This window comes from Marmota flaviventris, chromosome 9, assembly GCF_047511675.1.
Source record: "Marmota flaviventris isolate mMarFla1 chromosome 9, mMarFla1.hap1, whole genome shotgun sequence".
Taxonomy (NCBI): domain Eukaryota; kingdom Metazoa; phylum Chordata; class Mammalia; order Rodentia; family Sciuridae; genus Marmota; species Marmota flaviventris.
The window spans coordinates 29,194,702-29,208,873 of NC_092506.1; positions in this window are offsets into that span (position 1 = coordinate 29,194,702).

Below are 14,172 nucleotides of genomic sequence, written 5' to 3' on the forward strand. Positions count from 1 at the left end.
TTGGCCACAACCAGTCACATGACCAGAATATAACACAAGGGAAGCTGGGAAATAAGAGCGAGTAAATATCTAGTGAACCACAGCAATGCTCTGCCACGTCCATTATTTGGATGGTAAAGATATACTATTTTGTGTATTTGTGCTCATCCCAATTTCTTAGGCGTAAGTTCTTTGAGATCAAGAATAACTTTTAATTTTTTCCCTCTGGGGCTGATCACTCAATCTTTGCTAAATATGTTCCTCTAGATAAATTGGCGATTCACTTGCTCTAAGGAAGTGAATAGTGGCATTGTGACATACAGTCTGATAGGTTTGGGTGCAAATCCTGATTCTAAGACTCACTTGGGAAGTTCTCTGAGCCACAGTCTTTTGTCTATAAATAGGAATGACTGGCTTTGACATAATTTAGAATGTGGATTTTCTGCCATACTTCATGCAATAGAGAGGCTCATTTCTTAGATATCATAAGGTTTTCTGGAATTGTGGATTCTGAAAAAAAAGTGTAAAAATGATAGCTATTATAATCTACTTAACCTGAGGCATTGGGAAGGACGAGTTTCCAGAGGTCTGTGAGCCCCTTGAAATTATATGCAAATATTTTGGATGTGCATGAATACATAGGGACCTTTTCCTACTCACCTTTTCTAGTTTATTTACAAAAGCACACTTGCAATAGTTCTCATTGAAAAATGTTTAAATATTACAGAGTAGAGTAGCTAATGTGCATCAAGTTCTTCCTACAGGCCAGGCACAATTCTGAGTGCTTTATACAGATAATTCATTTTGCTCTCACATGGAATCCGTGGGGTATTAATATCACTGTCATCATTTCCATCTTCCAGATGCAGAAACTGATTCGCAGAGAGATTAGGTTTCCAAAGTTCCCACAGTCAGTAAGAAACTGAGTTGTTCTCAACTCCAGCCTGGGCAACTTGACTCCAGAGTCCAGATCTGCTCCTGTCAGTGGTCCCTAGAGGTCCCAAAGAGGCTCATTCCCTCTCCTGGAATGTCGGTTGCATCAGCCTCACCTGGAACTTGCTACAAATGTAAACTTCTTGGCCCCATCCCAGACCTACTGAAGCAGAATTCTGTTTTTAATGAGCCCTCTAGGTATTCTGAGATACATGACAGCTTGAGAACCCTGAATTCTGCTGTTGTATGGTTTCCATGTCCACTGGTCAGTCCTCTGGTTCCTGTGAATGCCTCTAGTTTACTAAATGAAAAAATTACCACTATCACCTTCTCAAAGCTCTAGTCCAAAGCCCTTCTTCCCATGTGCAATATCAGAGGCATCAAAAGGAAAAAGGCTACTCAAAAGGCTTTGGAAAAATGTCCTCCCTTGTCCTATTGGTGAGGTCACCTGTTATGTCTTCTCAAACTGGACAAGTCCTCCATCAGAGCAGATTACTGGTCCAAAGTGGGCCAAAGCCACCTGCTCCCTACATGCCAAGGAGAAGGCAGATACAGCTGGCTGGGTCCTGGGAATGCTATTTTGTTTCTTGCCAAAAACTGTGCATCTCAAATGCATGCGGGGCAAACAGATTGCTGCCCTGGACTCTCCTGGCCCCCGGCCCCAGCTGTTCCTGCCTCAACACCGAGCCCTTCTCTGTGCTCCCTCCGATATCCAGATGGCAGCAGATGCAGCAGTAAAGGCAGCTCCAGGCAGGCAGCTCCCAGGCCAGCTGTGTATTTGATTAACAAGAGAGCCCGGCAGATGCAGCTGATCAGGGGGACTCAGAAAGACAGCGAGGAGGCAGCCGCAAATGCCAGCCCGTTTTATCCTCAGCCCAGCCCAGGGAATTGTTCACGTTGCATCTGATGTTTGTTAAATGATGCTACTATAATGACAACCACTAAGACTGAATGCTTATTATTGACCAGGCGCCCTGCGTTACAATAACTCTGAGGTAAGATCGTGTTTTTACTTTTCCTGAGTTACGCATAAGGAAACTTATGAGTAACTTGGAGTGACTAAATAATTGATCTAAGGTCACAGAGATGGTAAATAGGGAAAAGACTCAGACCCGAGTCTGTGGGCCTCCCTGCCTGTACCATCCACCACTGCCCTCGACAGTGCCAGCTAGTATGGTGCACTTCAGCTTGGGCCAGCACTGCCGTCAGGGGTTCTTCATGTGGCTATGACCCAGCCTTCTGGAAATGTCTTGCAAAGGCTGCTCAGGTTCACAATCTTTATTGAGTAGATCCGGTCTTTGTTTAGAATTGTGATGTTTTGTTTACCGTGAACTTTTTTGCATTACTTTTGATTTTTAAAACTATCGCATTTGAACATGAGTTATGTTGGTCACTCGGCTTTCCGGAGCTCCCTCAAATTTTGTGCCCAAGCCAAGTATCTCACACACCTCTCCCTAACGGCAGCCCTGTTGAGCCCACCGCGGTAAGCACTGACACACAGCAAATAAATGACAGCAGACATACAGATGGGGACACTGAGAAGAGGAGTGGCAAGTGATTTACCCGAGGTCACATTGTGGGTGGTTGGGGTTGGAGTCAGTCCGGGCTTCTCAGCTCCCAGATCCTCTCTGTTCTTTCCCTGCTCAGGGCTGCTCCCAGCATTTCCTCAGTCACTCTGGTGTGTAGCCAAAGGAGAACTGGGGTTCAAACTGGACTTGCCCTTGGAGCTGACCCCCAGAGAGTGTCGGAGAACACCCTGGGACTCTTCTGCTGCAAACCAGGGTGGCACCATGGCAGATTCTGCAGACCCACCAGGGCATCTGGGCTTTGCTTTGGCCTGCAGAATGGAGCAGAGAAGGAAGGGACATCTTTACCCTCCCTAGGGGGGAGGTGGCATTAGACTGCTGAGGTGGCTCCCTGCCTCTATCCCTCTCTATCCCTCTCTCTCTCTCTCTCTCACACACACACACACACACCAGCAGCCTGTGGGTGATTAAAACATCAGGTCCTTTGTCCCCTTTTTGTTGTGTGTGTTGTCCCCCGAGGAGCCACATGATCTGTTGGCTGGAGCCGGTGGAGGTGCTCTGTCAACAGACAGGATTTGTTTTTTTCTCTTCATTGGGCCTCAGCGGGGTGTTTAGTGTTCCCAAGGAGACAGCTGGTTAGGGAGGAGGGAGGAGAGTATTTGCCTCTGCCCTCCTTCTTGCTGGGCAATGGTATCCTGGTTCTGGCTGAGGGTCAGAAGGCCCCTGGGTCATGACTCCTGGGTTCTTTGAACAGGGGCCACTAGAGCAAGGTTAGGAGTCTGGGAATGCATCAGGACATAAGGGAGAGCAAATAGTGGCTTTTAACCTGCCAACTGTTCAGGTTTGCTTCAAAGGTTCATAGAAGAAAGTGGGGTCCTGCAGCCATCTTATAAAACACATTCTAAGATTGGCAGAGGAGGTTTAAGCCCAAACACAAGTCCTATCTTCCCTATCACTGGTATCTGCTGGCCCCAGGCCTTTCAGGGGTTGATTATGAGCTCCCAGGGCAATGCAGTCTCAGCTACCAGCATTGGGGCTACAGGCACAGGGATGTGGTAAGCTGCGGTCTCCTCCTTGGACACAGGCTTGAGCCAGGGGGCCTTCTGTGGACATCTAGTCAGGCCTCCCACTGCCTCTGATACTTGAAACAAAGTTTTAAGAAACAGCCAGACCTGTCACTCCAAATGCCCAGCCCAGGAGGACTGACCTGAATGTTCAAAGGAGCAGGAATTTAAAAACCAATGGTGGGAGCAGTATTGAAATGAGATATTGATTGACTTGTGAGCTGTTCTCTTGCTGCAAACAAACTTAGTGACTTAAAATGACAACATCTATTATCTCAGTCAGTGTAGACCAGGACTCCAGGCCCAGTGGAGTTGATCCTCTGCCTCAGGGTCTATCACAAGGCTGAGAGCAAGTTATTGACTGAAGCTGCAGTCTCAGCCAAAGGCTTTGCAAGAAAGGACCAGGATGACTCTTGGTCACATTTGGTGTCCAACCAGTGGCTGGCTGGAGGTTGCACAGTCCTGGCCAGATGGCCTTCTCCATCAGGCAGACAAGAAGAACCAGAGAGAGAATACCAGCAGGACAGAAGTCACAGCCTTTTCTAACCTAATCATGGAAGTGACAACCCATCACTTTTGCTATAATGTGTTGATTAAAAACAAGTGTAGGTCCAGCTTCCCCTCAAGGGGAAGGGAACATACAAATGCTTGAATATCATGAGTCAGGGATCACTGGGGGCCGTGTCAGAATCTGCCTCCCATAGTTCACCTGGGTTGAGCAGGCCGCTTAGCCTTCTGCACAGGTAGCCCTGCTAGACATATCGTTCACAACAATGGTCATGATGGCTTGGACCAGGGTGAGATGCCTGCCCCACAGAACTGGTGACAGTTCAGTCCCATCAGACCCCATTTCTTGGCACGTTTTAATGGAAAACTCAGAGAAAGACAAAGATTTGAAAGTATTTCAGTCAGGCTGGGACACATACCTGTCATCCCAGTGACTCTGGAGACTGAGGCAGGAAGATCACAAGTTCGAGGCCAGCTTGGGCAACTTGGCAAGACTCTCAGCAATTTAGCAAAAACTTGGCTCAAATTTAAAAAATAAAAATAAAAAGGAGTGGAGATGTAGTTCAGGGTAAATTGGCCTTAAGTTCATCCCCAGTGCCTCCCACCAATAAAATGTTATTCAGGCACTGGAGACACAAAACAGGCATGGGGCATGTTCCCTGTCTTCATGAGGAATAGCAGAAGTAGAGAGCCTCGTGGGGCAAAGGCAACGGGCAAGAACTAGAAAGACCATGATCCAGGAAAGCCACAAACTAGATGGCCCCAAAGTATGATGGCCACGAACCAGGAAGGCCAGCAGACACCGTGAGAGAGCAGCGTACCAGGAGGAAGAGCGAGGGTTGGCAATGCAGGAGAAGCAGGCAGAGGCAGTAGCAGCTGAGGTGAGTCCAGGTGTGAGAAGTGGTCACCTGCTCAACTGGCTTAGCAGCTAGTTTCACAATTCCACCAAGGAGATGCCATCCTAGAGGTGAAGGAGGACGCTAGCCCAGGTTGGGTCACTTGGCCATCACTGAACCAAGGGGCTGGAGCACCTGACCAACCATCACCTGCTAGGCTAGAAGAGGAGGGTGGGAGAGCTCCAGAGGTCATGGCACCTGGGCAGGTAAAATAACTAACGTCTACTATTGATGGAGTTTAGGGGGAGGAAGAATAGGTTTTGCAGGGTGCTGATGTCTCTCTGAGGGACATCACTGGACAGATTTTGGATAGCTGCTCTTCAGTTTCTACACAACTGTGTGACATTCGTTCTTCCAGGGGTCCTTCCGTATCCACAGGCAATCCTCCCCAAAAGTTCTAGATTCAGAGTAAACAGAGCACTCTCTGGTCCCTGGGCCAATTTTTTTTAAGTATTTATTTTTTAGCTGTAGTCGGACACAATACCTTTATTTCACTTATTTATTTTTATGTGGTGCTGAGGATCGATCCCAGGGTGTTCCATATACCAGGCGATTGCTCTACTGCTGAGTCACAACCCCAGCCCTGGGCCAGTTTTTCAACTTAGGAAACCAGATGTTTACTTCCATTTCTAGTTTGTTTAATTCCATATATAGCTACATGTTGGAAAATTTCTAAATTGGCAACTTTTCATTCCAACTCTTTCCCCTCTGTTCCTCTGTTTCAGATTCAAAGCCTTTAAAAACGAAAGGGGGTGAGTTTCTCCTGACTCTGGTTGAGGGTTCACACCAGAACACCCCTTGAAAGGCTTCTGGGGCCCTCAGGGCTCACCCTTACTTTATTTACAGATCTGGATCTTTGTGTCACCCTGCAGCAGTGGTGTGCTAGAACCGGCTGGCACAGGTGCCTGAGAACCTTTCTACCCAAGCCACATTCACTAATATGCATGCTGTTGCCTTGAGCTTGGCCAGAGTGGGAGTTTTTACACCACAGAAATCAGCAAACAGCACAACTGACTGCTTTTGTGCACCCCCCCCCCCCCCATCCGAGAGCCAGCAGTTCACTCGTTATTACCACACCATGGCCTATAAGGACAAACCTCCTGGGATGGCCTTATTTCAGGAACTTTCCTATTTTGTCTTGTCCTTTCAGGGCCATTTAAAAAATTGCAGCATCACGGGTCATTTAGTCCCTCTCCTTGTCTCTCCTCACTGCTACTTTTAACATTTTCCCTCACCAGAGGGACTAACAACTCAGTGAACTGGCTGGTATAAATCTGATAGCCCAGGACAATAGGCTGACAACATTCTAAATTCTACAGCACATTTCTGCCTTCCTTCCTGAAGTTTGCAAAAATACTTTAATTATAGCCCTCTATCTAGCTCTAGACCATGGTTAAAATTCAACTCCTATAGGTTACGCCTTCTTGTCTGCTGGTTTTCAGGGAATATTTGGCAAGGTGATTGTTCTTTTCCAGAGACGGATTCCCTTAGGTTAGGATAAAGAGCAGCAGCAACAGAAGGATGTAAGTGGGTTGTGATGGTAAAACAGGGAGAGTGATGAGCAAGGACGGGGTTCTGAAAGTTTGAGCTGGGGTGACCGCAACTTTGAAACAGACTCCCTTGGAGTCCGTGTTTTGTGTTGGGTCACTGGCATATCAATCAAAGAACCAGAGTCCTTTGCATGTCTATTGAATTTGAATGTATTTTTTCTAGTAATTTTCTAGAGCTATGGTTACATGCATTAATTCTTACCATTGACGTGTCAAAATTTCCTCCTAAATGATCAGTTGTTCAAGTGTCCTGAGCTGAACTGTGTCCCTCTAAAATTCGTATATTGAAGTCTTAACCTCCAGGACTTTGGAGATAAGTTCTTTAAAGAAAGAATGAAGCTAAAATGAGGTCTTTTGGATGAGTCCTAATTCAGCATGACTTATGGCCTTATAAGAAGAGATTAGGGCACCTGCAGACACAAAGCAAGTCCATGTGAAGACATGAAGGAGAGGGGAGATGTCCATCTACAAGCTGAGGAGGGAGGCCTCGGAGAAACCAGCCCTGCTGACACCTTGATCTTGGGCATCCAGCTTCCAGAAATGTAAGGAATAAATTTCTGTTGTTGAAATCACCCAGTCTGGGGTACTTTGGTGTAGAAATCCAAGCAAACTAATATCCAAAGTAAAGCTTTTTTGTTTTGTCCCTTACTAAGTTAAATGCAAATTCATATAAGAAGCAGGAATTCTGTCAGAAAGAGGCTGAGGCTTTGACATTACCAAAGGGATGACAAAGAGAAAACCATTATTGGTCAAAATTATGGATGTTCACATAGGGTGTTTCAGATTCCCCAACCAAGCTGAATCTAGGAAGAGGTCCTTTAATTAATGATTCAACAGTTGTTGACTGTGGGACAGACTGAACAAAATTAATTTTGCCATGACCTAATGGCTGAACCCTAGAAAACTAATGAGGGGTGATGGGGGATTAAGAAAGACAAACACAGAGAGAAAGCTGGTACCAGGTGGGATACCAATCTCTGATGGAAGAACAGTGACCCAGAGCTAGTACAGCATGTTTATTATATAAGTTTTATCATCAAAAGGTTATCTGTGGGAAAGTTTCTGCAAAGCAGACTTGAAGGTTGTGGCACTTGTGAGACATTGTGAGTTATCTTATTATGCCCAGAATTCTCTATCTCCAGCAGCTGGTATCTGAGCTTAAGGTCAAGACTGGTCTGTGCCTTTGCACAGAACCTGTCAGGGTGTCACCATAGCAACTGGGCAATCTTGACCTGAACATTTGCACAGAAAGTTCTCAGCGCAAGCACAGTCATGAGTCAGTCTGAGACCATGATCCAAGTCACCACTCTGCAGAGAACTTCTTTGACAAATAGATAAAACAGGAATAGATAAAACAGGTCCTCATAAATTTTTGAATGGGATCCAGAGCAAAATTTGATTTATCACTTTTGCATGAATTACTTGCCAGACCTAGAACTTGCAGTTGAGAGTCTTTGGGGCTGGCTTGGATTGGATTGAAGTCTGTGGTTCCAATTCTCCCTGTGGATGACTTTCCACAATCAACAGACACAAGACAATCCAGATCAAAATGAATGCACAAGATCAGACTTTGTACAGTGAAACAAAAACAAAACAAAGAAAGTAGGAAAATAATAAGCAAATTCATGGGCAAAAATATTCACCCAAGTGATGCACCTCCAAAAAGTTTTCTATTTATACACAGACTGAAAGTCTAATTTCCATGAACTAAGGAAAAATTTGGTTACAAATCTTAGGATAACAAAATAAATCCAGAAAAGACATTTTAATGACACATGCCAAGGAAATCCAAAGAGTAAGTAGCATTTAGGCACAAAGGACATGGGTGAGAGTACCTGTTGGTCAGGAGTCCCATGGAATGCTGAGGGTCTTCAAAACAATTTCATTGGGAGCTCCAGGTTTATCAAAGGAAGAGACCAACACTCAGAATATGAATGATATTTTGGGGGCCGGGGATCTAGCTCAGTTGGTAGAATGCTTGCCTCGCATGCACAAGGCTCTGGGTTCAATTCCCAGTACTACAAAAAATATACATGTATGAATGGCTTTCTTAAGTTTATTTAAGAGCCATGCTGGCCAGGCAAATTTCTTGGAGCAAAGCAAATTGCAGATCTTTTATTGGATGGCTGGGAAAGTGTTTTGGAGTGTGCTGGTTTCAGAGGAAGGAGTGGGTTGATGTCAATCTTAGAAGTACCTTGACAGAAGTGAGTCCTCTGGGTAAAGGGTGACGTGTGCTGCATGAGGCTGTTGCTGATTGGCTGACTTTCAGAGTCGCGTTCATTGAAGCAAGTTGTCATTCATCAATTCGTCAAGTTTAAAATTAGCTCTTGGTTTATTTGATACCAAGATGATAGAACTGTCATTGATGGATTAGATGGGTTTAAAACCAGTTCTGCTAGAAACTTGTCACCATGACAATAGAGCAATCAGCTTCCCTAGGAGTATGGGAAGAGTATGCAACTATTTTACCAATTTTTTTTTTATTGCCTGTCTCTCCACTGGAGAGAAGAGACATTCCTTGAGGACAGAAGTCTGGTTTTTTTGTTTTTTTTACTTATTTTGATCCTTGCTGGATTTCTAACATCTAGCACAGAGTAGGTTCTCAATAAAATTTGTTAAATGAATGAATGGTCCTGACCTCTAGACTTTAACCTATAGAAGCCACAGGGAATATGTGATTTTTTTCTTTGCATTATTATTTTTTTTAAGTTCCTTACCCTGAGGACTGGGCTAGATCTAATGATGATAAATGCTTTTGAGTTGAAGGTGATTAATGAATTGGGGGACAAGGCTATGGGTGTGACTCTCCCGATCATGTTCCAACTCCACTGGTGCTATATGTGTAACAAATTCTGGGCATAGGTGGCATCATTTGGATCATTAATTGACCACATTCCTCTGCTGGCCTTGTGGTCCTGAGAGACTGTCTTTTTCTCTCTTCTTCCTGGAAAGTAAATTCCAGGATGTGGTTAGTAGTGGTGCCTCTTTGAGACATTTGACTGTCGCAAGCCTCAGTCTTGCCTTCTTTAAAATGGAACAATAACAGAACTTACCTTATATGGTTATTTTTACCACCACCACAGCTGCTTATTGTCATCAATGCTAGCAAACTAGAGACCCCACTACTAGTCTACTGAGCTCCTGTCTTCACCATGGGCGTGCAGAGCGGCCAAAGACTTTAAAAGCTGAGATAAAAGTTGCTGCTAAGCATGATCAGTCCAAACAACTGCATGTTCATCTGCACCTTCAATGGGAGGAACCAGGTGAATCCCAGAAAGGTAGGTGACAGATGCCCTTGTTGGATGAATTAAAAAACTAACCTCCCTCTTCCCTCACCCAACTTCACTTTGGAGGGTAGAAATGCCAGATGCTTGCTCTTCCAGCCTCACTTGCAGCTGGGGATGGTGACGTGACTGTTTTAGGCCAATTAAACCTAAGTGGAGTTCTGATGAAGGGTCTGGAAAATCTTGCTGCTCTGATGACAGGGACAGCCATTGGCCCATCTCTTCATCTTCTTTGCTTGACTTTGGACCCAATGTTTGGAGCTGGAGCAGACATTTGTGAGGCAAATCATTAGGGAACTGTCAAGAGCCTGACAGAGATGACATCCTTGACCCACTGCACGGAGGCCAGCAGCCACCTATGGAGTTTTGTGGCTCCGAAAAGCAAAACAACAAGAACAAATGACAGCTGGGTGTGGCAGGGCACACCGATAGTCCCAGAGACTCGGGAGGCTGAAGCAGGAGGGTCACAGGTTCAAAGGCAGCCTCAGCAACTTAGCCAGGCCCTGAGCAACTTAGCAAGACCCTGTCTTTAAATAAAATATTTTAAAAAGGGCTGGGGATGTGGTTAAGTGTCCCTGGACTCAATCCCCAGTAACAACAACAACAACAAAAACCAACCAAACAAAACCCCACAAATTTTAAGAAAGGTTTTCAGTATCTTGCAGCCCAAAGCTTTCCTAACTGATACATGCCACCCTCCCCAAGAATGAAGCCAGTGTCAGATGGGGTCTCTCTGCGCATCCTCCAAAGATACACAGCGGATCAGTCTTCAGAGGACAGCTGTGGCCCACAAAGGACCTACAGAGACCTGCCAAGGGGCTGAGAAATTTGGCTCTCATGGCTTTTGCACGATGAACATCTTTGGGAGCCTTGATTCATATCTAGCAGGAAAAGGAAATGAGAATTGTACAAAAATAATGGCCTCCCTGGAGATGTCAGTATCCAAATCCCCCAAATCAGTGAACATGCTACCTGACGTGACGGGGAATGTTGCAGATATGATTAAGGTGAGGATCCTGAGGGAGATCATCCTGCATTATTGGGGCCGGTGTAATCACATGTGTCCGAATAAGAGGGAGGCAGGAGAGAGAGAGGAGCTGTGGCGGAAGCAGAGGTCAGAGTGAGAGGCCATGAGAGAGGGAAAGCGGCCTCTTGGAGGAGATGGAAGAGGCCAGGAAGGGAGTCTCCTCCAGAGCCTGGGTGTCTTGACTTTTTCACTGCTGTGACAAAAAGACCTGACAAGTACAACTGTAGAGGAGGAGAAGTTTATTTGGGGGCTCACAGTTTCAGAGGTCTCAGTTCATAGACTCCATCCAGTGGGGCTCAAGGTGAGGCAGGACTTCATGGTGGAAGAATGTGGTGGAGGGAAGCAGCTCACATGATGATCAGGAAGCAGAGAGAGACTCCAATTGCCAGATACCAAATATATACCCCAAAGGCACAGCCCCAGGGACCCACCTCTTCCAGCCACACCCCACCTGCCTTCAGTTACCACTCAGTTAATCCCCATTAGGGGATTAATTCACCGGGTTAAGAATCACCCAGCCATTTCACCTCTAAACTTTCTTACATTGTCTCACATACCAGCTTTTGGGGGGCACCTCACATCTGAACCATAATACTGGAGAAGGGATGGAGCTCGGCCCACCCTTCGATTCTATCTCATGAAAGTCCATTCTGTACTTCTGACCTCCAGAGCTGTAGGATAATAAGTCGATGCTGTTTCAAGCCTCTACATTTATGCTAATTTGTCATAACAGCAACAGGAAACTCACGTAAGGTCTTCTACTTTCTAACGTCCTTTATCCTCCTCTAGAATCAGGCTTGCAGCTTCTATCTGACTCCAAAGAAATCAAAGCCCACTACGTGATATTAATTAGTTCTAGTCTGGGCAAAATACAATCTTCCAATAATGTACCGTAAAGCCCGTCCCTTGGGCATTTCTGGCCCCGTGCTGGTTTGTGCCAGCCTGTTTGTGCTCAGATCTGTCCACCACCCTCCCCCGCCTGCTCCACACTGCAGACAGCTACACTCTCAGGAATCTCTTCCCAGCTGGCTCCAGCTAACTTGGGCCAGTGGTCAGCACTGAGGGAAGCGGGGGAGAGGGGAAGCCAGAATATTTCCCCACCTCTCGCTCTGCTCTGCTCACAGCTCCAGCGGGGGCTGCGCCTCCTCTTTGGCTCCGTTCCTGTGGGATAGTGCTTCTTTCTGTGGGCCCTGCTCCTCCTGGGCATCAGACACCAAGGTTTTAGGGCCCCCTTTGGTCCTTCTATTTGTTTTTTAAAAAACAAATTGTTGTGATTTACAAGAGGGAAGCAGGTCGGGCATCACTGGCTTGCATTCCCCCACTTTCTCCTCTCCCCTGCAGAGCAACAGAAGCCTCAATCTTGGGGGGCAGTTTGCGTGGCTACCCAGAGAGAGCCACCTCCGCTGCCTCCTTTCCAGCCAGGCAGGGCTCTGTGACGAAGCTCTGGCCAGTGGACTGTGAGCAGAAGCAAGGTGGATCCCACCCTCCTTTCCTCTTTCCTGCTGGCTAAGTGGAAATGGTGGTGGACCCTCTTTGGCTATGTGGAGGAGACCAACCCCCAAGGAAGCAGAGACATAGGATGGAAGGAATCCAGTCCTGATACCTATGTACAGCCCTGGATGCCTTACACGTGACCTGTTATATGACAGAGAAATAGACATTGATCTTGTCTGAGCACATGTTATTTTGGGCTCAGCCAGGCAGTCAGACCTCTATCCTAATCACCGTGGAAGAATCAAGAGATATTGAGACTGGCTTGCAGTTGGGCCCTTGTGCCTGTGCTTTTGTGGCACTGACCATATGGTGCTAAAATTGATGGTTTGTATTGCTTTATGGTCCTTCCCTCCCTTTGGTGGTGACTGGTGAGACTAGAAGCTTTCCTTTCCAGTGATGAGGTCCTATCTCCTAGCACAGGCAGTACATTGTAGGCCTCTTCAGTTTGCAGAATAAATAACTAATCTGAGACCCAATGTATATCTGCTATTTGTCTCTAGCAGAAAACATCCTTGTTTGGGTGCCATGGGACAGTTTCTAGAATAGACCCCTCTGCTGTAGCATCCCAGCCTGGGAGCAGGGACACCTAGTTCCCGTGCCTGGAAGTTGGGGTTAGGTTTGAAGAGAATACCTCTTTCTTCCTTTCATCAATCCTAGCCCCAAATGTTCCCAATATAAAGGTCTAAACAAAGTGGGGCTCAAAAATCAACTTTGGCATCAGCCTGTTATCCCTCCCAGCAGCTCTGGAGGCTGAGGCAGGAGGATTATGATTCAAAGCCAGCCTTGGCAACTTAGTAAGGCCCTGTCTCAAAATAAAATATAAAAAGGGCTGGGAATGTGGCTCAATGATTAAGTGACCCTGGGTTCAAACCCTAGTACCAAAAAAAAAAAAAAAAAAAAATCAGCTTTGAGAGTATGCAGCCCAGATCTGAGGTCAAAATGAGGCCTTCTTTCTCCCTCTCTGTGAGAACAGCAATGCTGACCATTTCTATATAGTCCCAGGTGGAGGAACTGGTGCAGGAGCAGGTCACCTGGCTCAGGCTTCCAGCAGCGGCCAGCCAGCAGCATAGGGCCTGGTCACTGCACCTGCTTCATGTGGTGAAGAATGGCTGACTCCCTAAATGCACCTCTCAGGTGAGGAGTCCTGCTCCTGTGCATTGGAACCAGTGAGGAGGGTAGGAGGGGCCCATTCCCCTTTCAGTGAGCCAATGTGGGGGTGTGGGAATGGGGAGGGGAGGAGTGGGGATCCTCTGGGAAAGGTGGTGGATAGTCAGAGAGACAGACCAGGTCAGCCTCAGAAAGGCTGAAGCCTTGGAGACTTACATGAAGGTGGAAGGTGAACTTGTACCCAGACCATCGTGTTCAGAGTGAACCTACCCCACCACTTATGAGCTGTGTGACCGTGTGTGCATGTTACAGAACTTCTCTGAGTCACAGGTTTCCCGTCTGTAAATTGGACATGATGAGGGTGCCTCTCTTGTGAGGTTACCAGGTGAATTAAAAGAGTCAAGGCCTCCTGACACTTAGCTCAGCACTTGATGCATAGTAAGCACTCAGTCAGTGTTTACCTCCTTCCATCCTGGGATGGCGGAGGAGGTGAGATTCCCATACCCGAGTTACAAGCTGAATCAAGTGTACCCAGGAGACATCAGTGGGCAAAAGCTATGAAGTGCAATCCAAGAAAGTCCTCTGAAACCCTCTGCACATCTCACATCTCGAGCTGTTAGAATGTCCTTTGTCCCTGAGGGGCTTCTCCATGGCAGAGATGCGGGCACATGGCCATCACGGGTTCACCAGCCACCTGCTGACTGCAGGTCCCCTCCCACCTGCAGGTCCCCTCCCACCCTGCTCAGGCAGATCACCCTTGTCAGGAGCAGCAGCCAGCTTCATCACTCTAATTGCAGTGTGGTTT